The sequence below is a fragment of the Enhydra lutris genome, unplaced genomic scaffold (genome assembly GCF_002288905.1).
Source record: "Enhydra lutris kenyoni isolate GAN:26980312 unplaced genomic scaffold, ASM228890v2 scaffoldscaffold12, whole genome shotgun sequence".
NCBI classification, from domain to species: Eukaryota; Metazoa; Chordata; class Mammalia; order Carnivora; family Mustelidae; genus Enhydra; species Enhydra lutris.
In genome coordinates, this window is record NW_019154096.1 from 49,499,538 (window position 1) to 49,517,022 (window position 17,485).

At 42.1% G+C, this 17,485-nt stretch overlaps 1 pseudogene; it reads right to left on the reverse strand.

Annotated features, from left to right (window-relative positions):
• Positions 1-8,686: 8,686 nt before the first annotated feature.
• LOC111145019 lies at positions 8,687-11,975 on the reverse strand (annotated as a pseudogene).
• Positions 11,976-17,485: the final 5,510 nt, after the last annotated feature.

The window sequence follows — 17,485 nt, forward strand, 5'->3', positions numbered from 1 at the left end:
TTTATGGATGATTTAAGACAGTGTTTTCAAACTATGGGTTATGATCCATTAGGGGGTTTGAGATCAATTTACAGGGCAATCAGTATTTTTTAAAAAGTAGACTGGTATAGAATAGAACAGAATATTGTCTTTTTGCCTTATCAGTTAACTTTTAGAACCCAATATTTGGGTAAAATGTGACACCAGTGTCAACACTGAAATAATTCAACCTCATAGGAGAAGTATGTAGGGATAAAACAAGATACTGTTTGTCTGAACAGAACTACATCAGGGGCACCTGGGTGGCTCAACATCACTAATCATTAAAGAAATGCAAATCAAAACCACAATAAAATACGACCTCACACTCATTAAGATGGCTACTAAAAAAAAGTGTTCCCGGGGATATGGAGAAATTGGCTCCATTATGAAACATTGGTTGGGGGGCACGTGGGTGGCTCAGTCAGTTAAGCAGCTGCCTTCAGCTCAGGTAATGATCCCAGGGTCATGGAATCGAGTCCCACATGGGGCACTTGCTAAGCAGAGATCCTGCTTCTCCCTCTGCCTACTGCTTCCCCCTGCTGTGTTTTCTCTCTCTCTCTCTCTCATTGACAAATAAATAAAATCTTTAAAGAAAAAAAAAAAAACGAAACGTTGGTGCGATTGAAAAACGATGCAGCCACTACAGAAAATGATATAGCAGTTCCTTAAAAAATTAAAAATGGAAAGCCGCATCACCCAGCAACCGCACTTACGGATATACATCCTAAAGAATTGCAAGTAGGGTCTCAAAAAGACATTTGTACACCCATGTTTGCTTGTTTTTTAAAGATTTTATTTATTTATTTATTTGGCAGACAGAGATCACAAGTAGGCAGAGAGGCAAGAGAGGGCGGGGGGGGGCGGGGGGGGGGAAGCAGGCTCCCTGCTGAGCGGAGAGCTCCACGCAGGGCTTGATCCCAGGACCCTGACACCATGACCTGAGCCAAAGGCAGAGGCTTTAACCCACTGAGCCACCCAGGTGCCCCCACACCCATGTTTAATAGCAACATGATTTCACAACAGCTAAGAGGTGGAAGCACCCCAACTACGTATTGATAGATGAATGGATACACAAACTGTGGTATGTACACACAACAGAATACTTAGCCTTCAAAAGGAAGGAAATCCTGTCATGCTACCATGTGGTTGAACCTTAAGGACATTTTGCTAAGCGAGATAAGCCAGTCACAAAAAGACAAATACTGAATGATTCCACCTACATGAGATATCTAAAGTAGTCAAATCCATAGAAACAGAAAGTAGACAGTGGTTACAGGGATTAAAGGGTGGGGATATGGGTTCAATGGGTATAAAGTTTCATTTGGCAGGATGGAAAGGTTTTGGAGATCTGCTGCATAACACTGCGAATATACTTAACACTCCTGGACCATACACAAAATGATGAAGGCTAGATGGAAGAAAGGCAGACAGGGACAAGCCCTCCCCCCGCCCCCAACATGCCGGGAGAAAAACCATCCTTGATTTTATACCCCCCTGGAAGGAGCCCCCCCCAACCTTTTCCCACCTGATAGATGACAAAAACCTGATTGGATGACACTAGCAGAGAAGGTTAATCAGATTAAAACCACCCACCAACAAGCCCATAAAAACCCTTAGACTTAAAAAGCTTGATGGCTAGGGGCACCTGGGTGGCTCAGTGGGTTGCTCCTCTGCCTTCGGCTCAGGTCAGCAGGGAGCCTGCTTCCCCCTCTCTCTCTCTCTGCCTGCTGCTCTGCCTGCTTGTGATGGCTCTCTCTCTCTCTGTCAAATAAATAAATAAAGTCTTTTTTAAAAAAAAGCTTGGTGGCAACTTTTTTGGGTTACCTCCCTGTTCAGGAGCTTTGTGCTTTTGTCATTCAATAAACTTTACTATCACTAAATGAACTTTGCTTTGCTGCCCACCTCTCTGGTCTACCTCTTCATTCTTCAAAGTGGCTTGACCAAGAACCACAGGCACAAAAGGAGAAGAAATCCTGTGACAATAATAATGGCTAAGATGGGAAGTTTTATGTGTCTTTAGCACAATTAAAATTTAGGGGCACCTGGGTGGCTCAGGCAAAGCGTCTGCCTTCAGCTCAGGTCATGATCTCAGGGTGGTAGGATAGAGCCTCACATCCGGCTCTCTGCTCAGAGGAGAGTCCGCTTCTCCTTCTCCCTCTGTGCTCGCTCTCAAATAAAATCTTAAATAAAATTTAAAAATGAATTACTGGGCGCCTGGGTGGCTCAGTGGGTTAAGCCGCTGCCTTCGGCTCAGGTCATGATCTCAGGGTCCTGGGATCGAGTCCCGCATCGGGCTCTCTGCTCAGCAGGGAGCCTGCTTCCCTTCCTCTCTCTCTGCCTGCCTCTCTGCCTACTTGTGATCTCTGTCTGTCAAATAAATAAATAAAATCTTTAAAAAAATAAATAAATAAATAAATAAATAAATAAAAATGAATTACTTTAAGGTTTTTATTTTTAAGTAATCTCTGCACCCAAAGTGGAACTTGAACTCACCACCCTGAGATCCAAAGTCACATGCTGTACTGACTGAGCTAGCTAGGTGCCCCTAAAAACTATTTTAAACTAAAAGAAGATGACCATTTGTTACTACCTTCCCAAAGGTTTTTAGTGATAATCTTAAATGTTGGTGAGAGTTTAACAAGTAGTCTTACCATTGCTGGTAGAAGCATCTCTTACAAGAGAACAGTTTGACAATATCTTTCAAGAGACCTTGGGGCCGCTGGGTGGCTCAGTGGGTTAAGCCTCTGCCTTTGTCCCAGGTCATGATGCCAGGATCCTGGGATCCAGCCCTGCATGGAGCTCTCCGCTCAGCAGGGAGCCTGCAACCCGCCCCCCACCGCCACCCACTGCCTGCTGTTCTGCCTACTTGTGATCTCTCTGTCAAATAAATAAAATCTTTTTAAAAAAAAGAAAACTAAAAGTATTAAAACCTTTCAGCTCAGTAGATCTATTTCTAGCAATCTATCCTAAGGGAAAATTTTTAACGTGGACAAGGATTTGGGGACAAAGATGTTCATTACATTCTTTTACTATTTAAGAGAAAAATTGTAAGCAGTATAAATATTGAAAATGTGGCAACAGTAAAGAACATTTGGACATCAGAAAGTGAAGAAAATGTCTTAAATTCACATGATGCCATGCCATAGAGTCATCTAAACGCATATTCATAAATGTTAATGGAAAAATGTGTATGATACAATGTTGTGTTAGGATAATTTTTTTTTAAAGATAAAATCATGACTCTCACATAAATATAAAGAGCATTCATCAAAGATTGAATTTCACTCATTCATTAATGAGGGAACCTGTAAGGTGTTAAAACCAGTTCAAACAAGAATTCAAATAATCCCACAGGAGCAGGTCAATCAGGAATACTTTAATGAATTTACAAATAGATACAAAACTGACTCTATCTACTTAGGGATTTGGAAATCTTATCCCTCCACCCACCCGAGAAATGTGCATATCTATGGGCCAGAGTAATTTTCATCGCTACCTCTCAGAGGAGAAAGTAGTGAACGGGACACGAAAGTATCATTTTTCTGTCCTCTTCTTGTCTCCATTTCAAAATCTCTTAGAACTTTTCCTAACAGTTGAAATCATCAGAATATAAAATTAAATATATAGCATTGTCTCAGTTAAAGAAAAAAAAAAAAGAGAGAGAAATTCACCCTAAATATTAAGTATGGGGTTTTTTTGTTAATGGTGGAGTTAGTGGTTCATTTTCTTCATTCATCTTTTCTCTTCACCAAATTTTCAACAATAAAAAAGTCTTTTTATAATAAGTTTTCAAAGCTACAACCATAAGACAGTTCACCTGAAGCACAAAGATCCCAATGACAGTACACCTAAAATTAACTAATACTCAGGAAGTTTTGTATCTAAATCTAAATAAATCTATATATGATCTAAAGTCAAGAGTCAAGATGAAATGCCTGGGATTAGCTACCTGTGGAAATACTCCCCAAAAGCAATCTTCCTCTGAACAAATTTGATGATAAATATTTTGAGGAGACAAAGCATGCTTTCAAATTCCTTAGGGAAATCACAATCTAAGTCTACGAAATGAGTATTTTTTAAATTATGAATTCTAACATGAATTATACTAGGGATGAGATTTGGTAAAGGTAGCTTGTGGTCTGCCTGGAGTGGGGGAGGGGTGGGAGGAAAGAGGGGTGGGGGGGAGGAGTCTAAACATAATGATTTGCCAGTGTTTCCTCATAGCTCTCAGAGGAAAGAATACACTGATTTGGAAAAAAAAAAAAAAAAAAGAATATACTGATTTGAGACGGCTAGTCCCAAGTACGTCAAGAGAAATATATTTTCTCAGAATAGAGGACAATTTAACTGTTCACTGTACTATGGTTTAAGAGCTACTTCTAAAAGAACATCCAACTCCTTTTGTTCTCCTAAGGTAAATACAAAATGGAGACCAAACTTGAGAATTCCTTGAGCCAAATAAGCAAAACTAAATCTAGCTTATTCACGAACTGAAGTGAAACAGGTTATTTCTTATAAATGTGTCTGATAATCATAATAGAAACTCAGATCAGCATCCTAAAAATGGCATAAAATAATCACTTCTCACCTATCCCTTACTGTCTGGAAACCCCCCATTGTAATAACCAATCACTGTCAAGGTTAACAACTTCCTCATTTTCATTCTATAAGCCATCTTATAACTTCAGTAACTCTGAACTTCCTATGTTTCGTATTTGAAAGCTCCCAATTTGCAAACTGTTCATATCTGCACAGTTAGATCTTACTAAATACCTTTTACTGATCTGGTGCTCGTAATGTCACTATTTCTGGGTTTTTGACAGTTCTCATTCTCTCTTTACCTCTTCTATTTGATATCATGTAATCATATCCACTAGAATAAGTGGTATACACTTTTAATCCCCTGGTATATGAACCAATGGACCCCAGGTATATGGGTAAGTTTCGTCCACTTAGAAACTCATCCTGGGCCCAGGCCCAGTTGTCTTCAGAGAGAACTTGAGTCCATCTTTGCAGCAAATCCAACCTGAGATTCTGGGAGGCACCTGAGGGCAGAGCTGATTCTGTAGCGGAGAATTGCTTTCTTCCTTAGTAGGCTCAGAGTTCCTATCAGGTAGCCAAGCTTCCCTGAACATAGAGCAATCTCTATCAGATCCCCAAAATACATCTTGGGCAAATTAACCAGGAAAGGAAAACAGAAGATAAAGGATAAACATCAGAGAATCAGAGGCAAACATGTATTTCCTGAAGTCATGACCATCATTTTCATTTATAACTAGTCTTGATCTATCACTAGACAAATGTACACTGTAAAATAATTTCTTTGTATTTATGATAGTAGGCTATTGTTTGCATTTCACAGAGGATTCCTTTTCAAAACACTCTTATCTTGTCTCAGGAACAGTAGAAGGAAAAGAATTGCTCTGATCTCCCCCTAATCTTTTTCAATACAGAGAAGGACCAGGTGTTCCCCTGGGACAATAGTTCTCAGACTCAATGAGATTAAGGATCATAGAGTATATCAAAATGAAGACTTCCCTTTAACCACCCTTAAGATTCTGATCTTTTAAAAGCTCCCTGTGTAGGGGCGCCTGGGTGGCTCAGTGGGTTAAAGCCTCTGCCTTCAGCTCAGGTCATGATCCCAGAGTCCTGGGATCGAGCCCCGCATCGGGCTCCCTGCTCAGCAGGGAGGCTGCTTCCTCCTATCTCTCTGCCTGCTTCTCTGCCTACTTGTGATCTCTGTCTGTCAAATAAATAAATAAAAATCTTTAAAAAATTTAAAAAAAATCTCCCTGTGTAATCTTACTTACAGCCAGAATGGAGAACCCCTAAATGTAGGGTTTTACCCTCTAAAGGGCTTTCACAGGCCTTCCTTAAACATGTTTTAAGTGGCCCTCTCCCTAACCTCAAGCAGTTAAGGGTACACAGTATGTATTAGTGCAGCCAATTAAATGCTCAGCCTGGAACACTGACTCTTGAGAGAATGACTGCAACGTCTCTGGGCCAATTAGAAATTATTCGTGAAATTGTGGTAGCATTGAGTCAAGGACAGCAGTACCTGGTGGTGTCTTAACCAGAACTTCGCTAAGTGTGGGCTTGCCTTTCCAGTGAGTGTCTGAACTATCCAATTCCTTCTAATAAATTCCTTTTCTGGTTAAGTTAACTAGAAGGGGTGTCTGTTGTTTGCAATCTAGAACCAGGGCTGGTTCAGTTAAGTAGGTCCTACTGTTACCATTTTGCAGATGAAGAAATCAAGTTTCAGAGAGATTAGGTTACTTGTCAGATGTCCCTTGATAAGTGGCAACATCAGGACTCAAATCAAGATCTTCTTTGCTCATTGCTCTTACCATCATGATATGGGCTGGGGAAAATCCTAGCGCAACCATAATACTCCCTCTCGACTCACAGAAACAGTCTCAGTGGTTCTCAGCCCAGCACGCACGTTAGCATCACCTGAAAGTGTGACCAACTTGAATTGCTCGGGGCTGTCCTGTTTTTATTTTTTTGTTGTTGTTGTTGTTTATTTATGTATATTTTTTCGTCCTGTTTTTAGCACTGGAAGTCTAGTTTCCAGGGAAATCCTGAAGCCTTGGAGAGACTGGGACAGTTCGTCACTCTACCCCCGGGGTGGAGGCGGCGGGGTGGGGGGGGACCTTAAAAACAACAACGACAACTGCTGAGGCCGTCCTCCAGAGTTTCTGAGTTAGCTGATCTGTGTGGGACCTAGATACTGGCGTTGCTTAAGTGTCAGTTCAAAGGATCAGTACAACCAGCTAGGGCCGAGAGTCACTGGTCTACATGAACTCTTTCAGAGTTTAGCAGACCCTCATCAGTCTGTCATATTTGTCCATCCACACCTGGCTCTGTTACTGTGGTTAGTATCTATGCAAGCAAGCATTTGATAAAGACTCTGAAATACTAAGATCAGAGGGCACGGCAAAAGGTGCCCAGAGCCAAAGGTCTGGTTTCAGTGGCTGCCTCCCTGACTCCTTCAAGAAAGAGCAAATAGGGAAATATCAGGGGCATTTGAATGGCCCTGCAGGTGATAATTACGGCTTCTGGGGTTAATTTAGGGATCTTGGGAAGGGTAAGGAGCTCTGGAACAGTGGTAAGTAGTGCTGTATGTGGGAGAAGGGAGTGTGGTGAAGGCTGAATGGGTAAATGAGGCTGGATTATAAATTGGTGATGACTCAAACTTCTCCGGTCGTTTGGTGACTGAAGTCTGACTGGACTATTCTAGTTGGGAAATAGCTTTGGCTCTTTGGCTATCTGACATTGTTACTAAGGGCCGAGGAGAAATCCGGAGGACCAGGTCATTCCTTTAGTCCTCTGTGGTCCTGAAAGAAAAGCCTAGAACCTTGGCATTCCAGAGTTCTTTTTCTCTTAGAAGTTCATTTGTTGATTTATTCATTCATTCAACAAATATGTGTTAAGTACCTACTGTGTACCAGACACCAGCTAAGGGTACAACACCAAGGAAACCTAACGTAGTTTTTGCCCTTACGTGGTGTTGTAGGGGTGGGGAGGAGAGATTGATCCCTAACCGAGCCATTGAAAATAGCATGATCATTGCTAAGGTGGAGAAGCACTGAGAGCTGAAAACACAGGTCGATGAGGTCCAGGAACACCTCCCAGAGGAAGTGCCACCTCGACTGGGACTTAAGGGTAATCCGGGTTTAGCCGGGCCAAGGGAAAAGCTCTCTCAGGGGGAGAGAAGAGCAAATGTAAAGACTCCAGCTGGACAGTGTGAAGCCTTGTCATAGGCGGAATAATTGCCCCCAAAGATCACATCCGAATCCCCAGAATCTGTGAAGAGGGAACCTTACCTGACAAAAAGGGACTGACTCACAGATGTGAGTAAATTAAGGCTCTTGAGATGGAGACATTATCCTGGACTGTATGGGTGCCCAGTGTAATCACAGAGTCCTTTTATTTGAAAGAGGGACGTGGCAGATCAAAGTCAGAGAGAGATTTGAAAATGCTGCATTGCTGGCTTTGCAAATGGAGAACGAGGCCATCGACTAAGGAAAGCCGGCAGCCTCTAGAAGCTGGACAAGGCAAGGGAACTTTTCTAGAGGTTCTCCCGGAGAGCATCCAGAAGGAACACATCCCTGATAATGCTTTGATTTTAGTCCAGAAAAACCCATTTTGAACGTCTGACCTCCGGGACTGTAAGATTATGTATTTATGTTGTTTTAAACCATGAAGTTTGTGGTAATTTTTAATAAGAATAATAGAAAACTTATACAGGAACCTACAAAAAAATAGTCTACTATGGTTGGACATACAGTATAAGGTGCAAATAAGATTGATTGGAAGGGTAAGCAAAATCAGGCAGAACCTCATAGGGCTTGTTAAGGGTAAGGCTAAAATCCACTTCATCCTTGGGATACCCCGAAGGATTTTTAAACGGAGGAATGATCGAATGAGGTTTACATTTTAGGAAATTATATTTGATCTAATTCAGGGGTCAGCCACCTTTCCCGGTAAAGAATCAGATAATAAATACTTTATGCTTCCTGGGCCATACGGCTTTTGTTAGGTAGTCATTTTTTTTTTTTTGTTTTGTTTTAACAACCCCTTAAAAACATAAAACCTGTTGTAGCTCAAGGACCATATAAAAATGGGCAAGCCCCAGCTCTGAGCCACCCTGTTTCTCCTGTTCTCAGCCGTCCTTGCAGCTAGGTATGGTGATGGGAGTCAGGAACCCAATTCTGCTAAAGAGATAAGGGAACATCTCCCAAAGAATTCTGGGAAAACTTTAGCTGTGTTTATGAGAAGTTTGGGCGCTGCCTTTCTGCTTTCTCTCTGCCCTTGAACACTACTGCGATGACTTATCTCTTAAGATAAACCAAAAGGAAAAAAAACAAGATTAATAGCGATGACAGGGGCGCCTGGGTGGCTCAGTGGGTTAAGCCTCTGCCTTCGCCTCAGGTCATGATCCCAGGGTCCTGGGATCGAGCCCCACCTTAGGCTTTCTGCTGAGCAGGGAGCCTGTTTTCTCCTCTCTCTCTGCCTGCCTCTCTGCCTACTTGTGATCTCTGTCAAATAAATAAATAAAATCTTAAAAAAAAATAGAGATAACCCAGAGATGGACTGAAGCAAAGCCACAAATGCCTATCTCTAGATTTCTTGTAATAGGGGGGGAAATCAAGTCCATTTTAAGTAGGGTATCCTGTTACTTGCGACGGGAAGAATTTCTAAGTGAACAGACAGATGCTAGGAGATTGATTAGGAGGCTCTGCACCAATGGGCGAGGGATGACTTGCCCAGACTAGGGCTGTTGTAGTCAGGAAGTGCATGAACTTGAGACATATTTCGGAGTCAGTATAAATAAGATACAGAAATTGTATGTGGAAGGAGAGGCGGGAAGAAGGAACAAGTTATGTCAAAGATTACTCTCAGGTCACTGATTGTGGCGGTAGTGCTATCTACCCAAACAGAGTAAGGAGGAGAAAGAGCAGGTTTGGGAAGAAAAAGCGAGAAGTTGAGTTCTAGAGTCTGGGGTTCCTGTGGGCTATCTCAATGGAGCTGTCCTAATTAAGCCATCCCATGTGAGAAACTGCTGCTCGGAAAAGAGGTTGAGATGCCTGTCCTCAGCGTCGATTCATACCTTTTCTTCCTCTTCTTCTTCTTTTTTTTAGATTTTATTTATTTATTTGACAGATGGAGAGAGAGGAAGAGCACAAGCAGGGTGAGTGGGAAAGGGAGAAGCAGAATTCCTGTTTAGCAGAGAGCCTGATGCGGGGCTAGATCCCAACTGGGATCATGGCCTGAGCTGAAGGTAGATGCTTAACTGACAAAAACCACACAATCGCCCCATACTTTTTTCTTTTTTTTTAAAGTAGGCTTCATGCCCATCGTGGAGCCCAATGTGGGGCTTGAACTCACGACCCTAATATTGAGAACTGAATTGAGATCAAGAGTTGGATGCTGAACTGACTCAGCCACCCAGATGCCCCCGTTTTTCCATTTCTAAACCATGTTCAAGAAAATCATATTTGGGGTGTTAACCATCTTTGCAGTAGTCCAGCAAGAGCAGCCATGCCGTCTGGATTCACGTTTTCACCAATAAAGAACTGATAGTTTTTTTAATTAGCAAGGATGTGCTTGATTTGTTCTGCGGCCCCTGTCTTTAAAGGTTTTACTCTTTCTGTCCTCTGTTCTTTAAGTTTGCCTTTGGTTGATTTCGTGTAATCCTTGATGTACTTTCTGTAGGCTTCTTTTGTGAAGTTGGTTTCTTGCAAGGGATGGTTCATGACAATCTCAACACCAGGGATGACTGAGCTTTCGGTACCCTCCCAGCCTTCAGCAGAGGAATCTCCACCAATCAGCGAGTCACCAAGGTTACCCTCTGTCCTACTGACTGTCTTCCCCTCTGCCTCCAGGCACATCTGCAATCTCTTGGATCTTATAGATGTTGGAGAACATGTCATCATGGCTGAAGAGGTCCTCACAGATGATCAAAACCACGGCTAGAGAGAGACAATGACTGTGTGAGCTCAGCGGCAGCCGGGAGCTCTAAGCGAGTGCAGTAGAGCCTGAACCACACTGGGGTAGGGTGGCGGGAGGCAGGTGGAAAAGTGAAAGATGCTTTTCAATACCTTATCTTGTAAGTTAGATGTGACACTTTGGACTGTCTCAACTCTTGCAATTCCTTGCAATATAAATATCTTTTCTCTGAAATGCAAAACTGTAGTCAATTTAATTGTAAGTTCTTGGCCTACTTGCTCAGCCATACAGATTGAATTTCCTTCTGTGGAACAGTCCTAGCAATGCTTACTCCATAGTCTGTCAAAAGCATCTAGTGAGAATCTGTATATGAGAGTCCTTTGTGAACTACACAAAAGCGATATTGAGATTAGCTGGGTGTTTATGCACATGTACTTTTGTATACAAAGACTTCATAAGAGTAAAGGGTTTCATATGATCTTTGTAGAATGGGTGGGAGTCCAGCTGGTAGAGAAGAGAAGAGATGAATCACTATGTGGGAAAAATGGTAAGATATGATAAAGAACAGTTCATCAAAAGCAAATAAAATTAAAGGGGAAACATGAGAGGCACTCTTTCAAAATAATGACCATAATGATAATGATGAGGACCGTTAATATCAATGATCATCTACTGTTTTGAAAATTCTTCCCCATGCAGTAAGATATGAAGTAAAATAAGAGGAATGAACATCAAAAGGAAGAAACAAAAATCATTATTTGTAGATGATAACAATTTTAGTCCTAGGAAACTAAAAAGAACTGGTTAAAAGCATTGAAATTAATAAGTGGGTTTGGTTAAATAGCTAGAAACAAATTAATATAGAAAGAAGCAATAGCATTTCTTTAAATAGTTGGAAAAGAGTGAAATCTTCCCTACATGCGATTCTGAGTACACCTACAGCTTACTTCCCAGTCAAGGGCATTGTTCAAGCCAGGTCTTCCCACTGTCCTTTTCCTTCCTTCCCACTGCATTGAGCTACACTGAAAACAATCACATGCATCATATATATTTATGTTAATTTGTATCAATGACAAGAAATTTTATCTTGAAGATTCTATGTTAATATTTTAGGTGGACCAAGATTCTCCAAGAAAGGCACTTAAGAGAGGCCCCTCATAAAATGTGTTTGTGGTTTCTATTGATGCTTATCTCCCTTTCTGTTCCCCTTAGGTCTAGTTTTCCTTCTCTCCCAGTAATAACTGTTTGTTATAAAATATAATAACTTGTAGACTTTGGTGATAAGCCTGTAATAAATGCCAGGGTCTGTCTGCACATGGAAGTAAGCGGTTACCTCTCTCTTTTCTCCACCCATTTGTCTCCTAGACATAGGGTCTGGGGAAGGTTTGCAGAGTTACAGAACCATGGCCTCTCTCAGCCATCCACCTGCCTTGTCCACCAACACCCAGTGACGATTTTATGGCCCAGTCTGACTGCAGCTCTCCAATCCGATAGGTGAGCATGCTCACGTCCTTAATCTAGAAAATTTTACCTTCTCCGGCCCCAAGGGGACTTTGGCCCTAAATTTAATTTAAAGTTGAAGAATGTTGTAGGGACTGTACTGTGACTAGGAGGGCTGAGTAACCAGAACAGAATGTGGGAGAGGAGGGTGGAAAATGCCCCTATTTTGCTATTAGCAGGGCCTTCTTTCTGGGTCAATTTGGTACCAACAGAAGCACACGGAAGTGCCTAACCAAGGGTTTGGTGCCTCTTGAGTTTCTTCTTGTGACTGCTCTTGAGTTTAGCTTAGCCCTTGTCCTTTCATGCTGATCAGCACAAGACCAGGCAAAGGAGTAGGAAATGTTACCAGGCTTGGTGGCTTTGCCTGCTAGACCCCATAGCTCCATCCACAGCCTGCTGACACAGCTCCTACATTCCCCTGCTGTTAACATCTTATATTACACAGTACATTGTCAAACTAAGAAACCAACTTTAGCACCTTCCTAGTTGTTGATGAAACTCCAGACTATATGTTGCTAGTTTTAACCAGTATTAACTAAACTAAATTGATTTCTTTTTTTTTTTTTTTAAGATTTTATTTATTTATTTGAAAGACAGAGATCACAAGTAGGCAGAAAGGCAGGCAGAGAGAGAGGAAGGGGAACCTGAGAGAGCCCAATGCGGGGCTCGATCCCAGGACCCCGGGATCATGACCTGAGCTGAAAGCAGAGGCTTTAACCCACTGAGCCACCCAGGTGCCCAACCCCCTTTTTTTAAGATTTTAAACTAAACTGATTTCAATAGTTCTTTCCAGCTAATGCCTTTTTAAGTTCCAGGATCCAGTCCAGGATACTACATTGCATTTAGGAGCTAATGTGCTTTTTGCCGTTCTATAAATCTTCTTCGACACCCATTTCCAGCCCCATCCCTGAGCTGTCTCCTAAGACTTAACATCAAACGTAGGGGAGAAGGAGCCAAGGTCCTAAGGTCAGATCTAAAAGCCACCTCAGCATTTCTCATCAGCATTTCCCAAAATGAAATCTCCAGATAAAGAGTTCAACAAGATACTCGGCTACTTTCAAGGAAGGAGAGAATCTATAGTCAAATGAATTAAAGAAATGCCTGACGCCAAATCCCTTCTTGAAGAGGCAAAATTTTCATCAACATGACATAATCTCTGAAAAGTCTTGCAATATGTAAACCAGTTCAGTTTTACCCAGCAAAACTTTTATCAAATTTCAGTCATTTGCATACCATCTTCATGGCTTTCGCCGTATGTGCAGTCTGTACTGTTATTGACTTAATATTCTTCTTTTAACCTACTCATCTTTTAAAAAATACTTTTTAAAAATTTTATTTATTTATTTGACAGAGAGAGAGAGACAGCAAGAGAGAACACAAGCAGGGGGAGTGGGAGAGGGAGAAGCAGGCCTCCCACTGAGCAGGGAGCCCTACGCCAATGTCAATCCAAGGACCCTGGGATCATGACCTGAGCCGAAGGCAGACACTTAATGACTCAGCCACCCAGGAGCCCCAAAAATACATTCTAAAGAGTATTTGATATCACTACTCTCAATGCAAAATTTAGGTCATTTGCCAAAATTAATTAGAACAGAAAAATGTTAATTTCAACCAAGAACTTCCTAGAGTCATCTCATCTATCACTGGTGGTTCACATATGATAGTCTGGGAGATATTGGTTAACCAGATCCCTTTTTTCAATAACACCTGTTAAAATGCTGGGGAGGGGCGCCTGTGTGGCTCAGTGGGTTAAAGCCTCTGCCTTGGGCTTGGGTCATGATCCCAGGGTCCTGGGATTGAGCCCTGCTTTGGGCTCTCTGCTTGGCGAGAAGCCTGCTTCCCCCTTTCTCTCTTCCTGCCCCTCTGCCTACTTGTGATCCCTGTCTGTCAAATAAATAAATAAATAATAAAATCTTTTAAAAAAGTAAAATAAAACGCTGGGGAGACACTTTGGGAAAGGCCTAGAAGATCAGAAAATGTACACAGAGAGCTAGTGTTAAAGCCCAGACTAAACCTGAAGTCCCTACCTGCATCTCTAGTGCCCTCCTCACAATCCTACTCTGCTTCTGAGGTTGACCTCTCTTGGGCATGACCAAAGGAGATTCCATGAGGGCCAGAGTTTGTAACACAAAAAGTTCAGATTCCATGTGATTTGGTTTTGATCCTGAGTGTGGGATTTTAACAGATTCCCACACATAGTTCTGAAGGCTCCATATCTTCTTCCACTCTAGGGGCAGAACTTGGATCTGATTCTTTGTCAAAGTACACGGGTACAAAGTGTGTTCTGATTCCCAACTATCATTGCTACCTATACCCGGCCAATTCCCACCTGATCCATGACCTCCTACCTGCACTTTGTCCAGTTCTTCCTAAAGTCATGCTATTTTAAAATTTAATTGTGTTTGAGCAAGAGGGTGTGGCAAGAGGGATGCCTACTGTTAATCAGTAACAGAGAGCAGCAGATAAACCAGGTGCTTCCAGCCAGGTGGGGCACATTTGGCTCTCGGTTCTCCCAAAAGTGGCTCCAGAAAGTTGAGTATGCTCAATTCGTCTGGTGCTCTCGGCTGTTTTCTCATTGCCAGAGGCCAGACCACAGGTGTTGGTTACCCCTTCTCCATTTGGTCAGCTGCTTGATGCCTTGAGTGGATTTGACAACATAATGTGCACTAATCCTACCCCAGCTGGTTTCTAACATTCAGACCAGATTTGAATGCCACTGGGCTCGATGATAGCCTCTGAGGTCATGCATTCCTTTCTTTATTCAAAATATTGAACATGCAGAATAAGCCAGTCTGTGCTATGGTATATATAATAATGGATAACATTTACAGAGCGCTTACTCATGTGTTAGATACTCCTTACACATTATCTCACTTAATCCCGGATAACTTTAGGAAAAAGATACCCTTTTTCCCATTTTAAGGTTAAGTCACCAGGGCTTGAATGACTTAAATACCTTTCCAAATTTTACGTAAGTATCAAATGACAGATCTGAGATTTGAACCCAGGTATAGATGCTTGATGCCAGAGCTTATACTCTTGGCCCTTAGTCTATACTGACTCCTTGGGAGAAGGCATGGTTTTTTACTCCCAAGGAGTTCACATACTTATAATAGCTATTCTGAGGTCCTTTATTGTTTTGTTTTGTTTTGTTTTAAAAGGTTTTATTTACTAATTTGACCGAGAGAGAGTACAAACTGGGGGAGCAGCAGGAGGAGACAGGGAAGCAGGGAGCCCAATGCGGGGCTGGATCTTAGGACCCTGGGATCGTGACCTGAGCTGGAGGCAGATGCTTATCCGATTGAGCCACCCAAACACCCCGATTCTGATGTCCTTTAAAAATCTCTGTCATCAGGACAGGGAGCCTGCTTCTCCCTCTCCCCCCGTTTGTGCTCTCTTGCTCTCTGTTACACAGACGGACAAACAGACAAACAAACAAATAAGATCTTTAAAGATCGCAGCCATCTCTAGATAGGTTTCTATTATTTGTCTCCTCCCTGGTGACTTATCACATTCCCCTCCCTCTCACAACTAATAAGGGGTATTTTGTTTGTTTGATTTTGTCTTTTGCTCAGACAGCATCCGTTCCCTCTAGCTTCTTTGAAGAAGACCGATCATCAGTGACCAAGTGCAGTTGCAAAAAGAATACCCAGGGTCCGCTTCACGCTCAGGAAGGGGGACGCTGTGCCTCCTCCTCCTCCTGGTTTCAGGGACTCTACACATTCAGAGAAACTTCTCTAGTAACGAACTATAGAAACGATCCCTCACAGTATAGTTTTGCAACTTTTTTTTTTTTTAAGATTTTTTTATTTATTTATTTGACAGACAGAGATTACAAGTAGGCAGAGAGGCAGGCAGAGAGAGAGGAGGAAGCAGGCTCCCAGCTGAGCAGAGAGCCCGATGTGGGGCTCGATCCCAGGACTCTGAGATCATGACCTGAGCTGAAGGCAGAGGCTTTAACCCACTGAGCCACCCAGGCGCCCCTAGTTTTGCAACTTTTAAGTTTTACTGAATGTTGTACATTGTGGACACTATATTGCAGAGCTAGATTTGGTTGTCTTCCTTTAAAAAATGTTAGGATTTTTATTTTTCTGGAAGTAAATTAATTTTTAATTTGGATTAGCCTGATCTTGTTGGACCTTTTTTTTTTTTCCCCACTTTTTTAGGGCTAATCCAGAGTTCTCTTATTCCACAGCGAAAGGAGCCCTGTTCCTTAGGCACGAGAGATTTGAGATCAAAACTCAAAGCCCAGAGTTAAACAGCAACATCTACTTTCTTTGCTTAGAACTCTGATCTCCAGGACTCTGTGACTCTCTGTTCTTAGAACCCACTAGGGGCTGTTTTTTTCTCTCAGGTCTCCTGGATGTTTTCTCCAGCACATGCAACTTAGCATTCAAAGACTGGACTTCCATTAAAGGAATCCCTTTGCATAACTTTGGAGCTGCTTTTTGGTGCGGATCTTTCCTTTCTTCTAACCTGCCTCACTCATTACAGTCACTACAATGGTCTAGAACCCTGCCTCTTGTTCTGCTGAGGCTCTACCTCCTTGCCCCATGGTTTAGCGAGGTGCCCAGGCAGAATATGGGGTTGAATATGGAGCTCACCTCACATATTTCCATTTTCTTAAGGACCACAGATCAGTGCTACTGCTCAATGCCCACAAATAACTGCTTCATGTATTTTGGAAATTTCATAGTTGTATATGGTGAGAGAGTAAGTAGAGTAGCCATTATTCATTTATGGACAGCCCTAGAAAGTCTGGACATTATTTTTTATAACAATCTGACAATCTCTGAATTTAACTGGATTTTTAGTCTAAGCACATATTAGAATTCGTTTCTATCGTCTTTTTGCTGTGTATATGCTTTTTCTTTTTTTTTTTTTTAAGATTTTATTTATTTATTTGACAGAGCGAGATCACAAGTAGGCAGAGAGGCAGGCAGAGAGAGAGAGGAGGAAGCAGTCTCCCCGCCAAGCAGAGAGCCCGATGCGGGACTCGATCCCAGGAACCTAGGATCATGACCTGAGCCGAATCAGAGGCTTAACCCATTGAGCCACCCAGGCGCCCCTGTATATGCTTTTTCAATGATTTGCTTTTTCATTTTTTCTTTACAAAAATTAAAAGTTTATTTGCTTTTTCAATGATCTGCTGTTTTGTTTTTTCTTTACAAAAATTAAAAGTTTGGGGGTGCCTGGGTGGCTCAGTGGGTTAAGCCTCTGCCTTCGGCTCAGGTCATGGTCTCAGGGTCCTGGGATTGAGCCCCGCGTCGGGCTCTCTGCTCAGCGGGGAGCCTGCTTCCCTTCCTCTCTCTCTCTGCCTACCTCTCTGCCTACTTGTGATCTCTGTCTGTCAAATAAATAAATAAAATCTTAAACAAAAAATTAAAAGTTTGTCATTTTTTAATTTCATTTTACCTCTCTACAAATTTTAAGGTCTACATACTATTCCCACTCATTTACTAGTTATTCTTGAAAAGTTTATCATGCCTGCTTATACCAACAAGTCTATAGT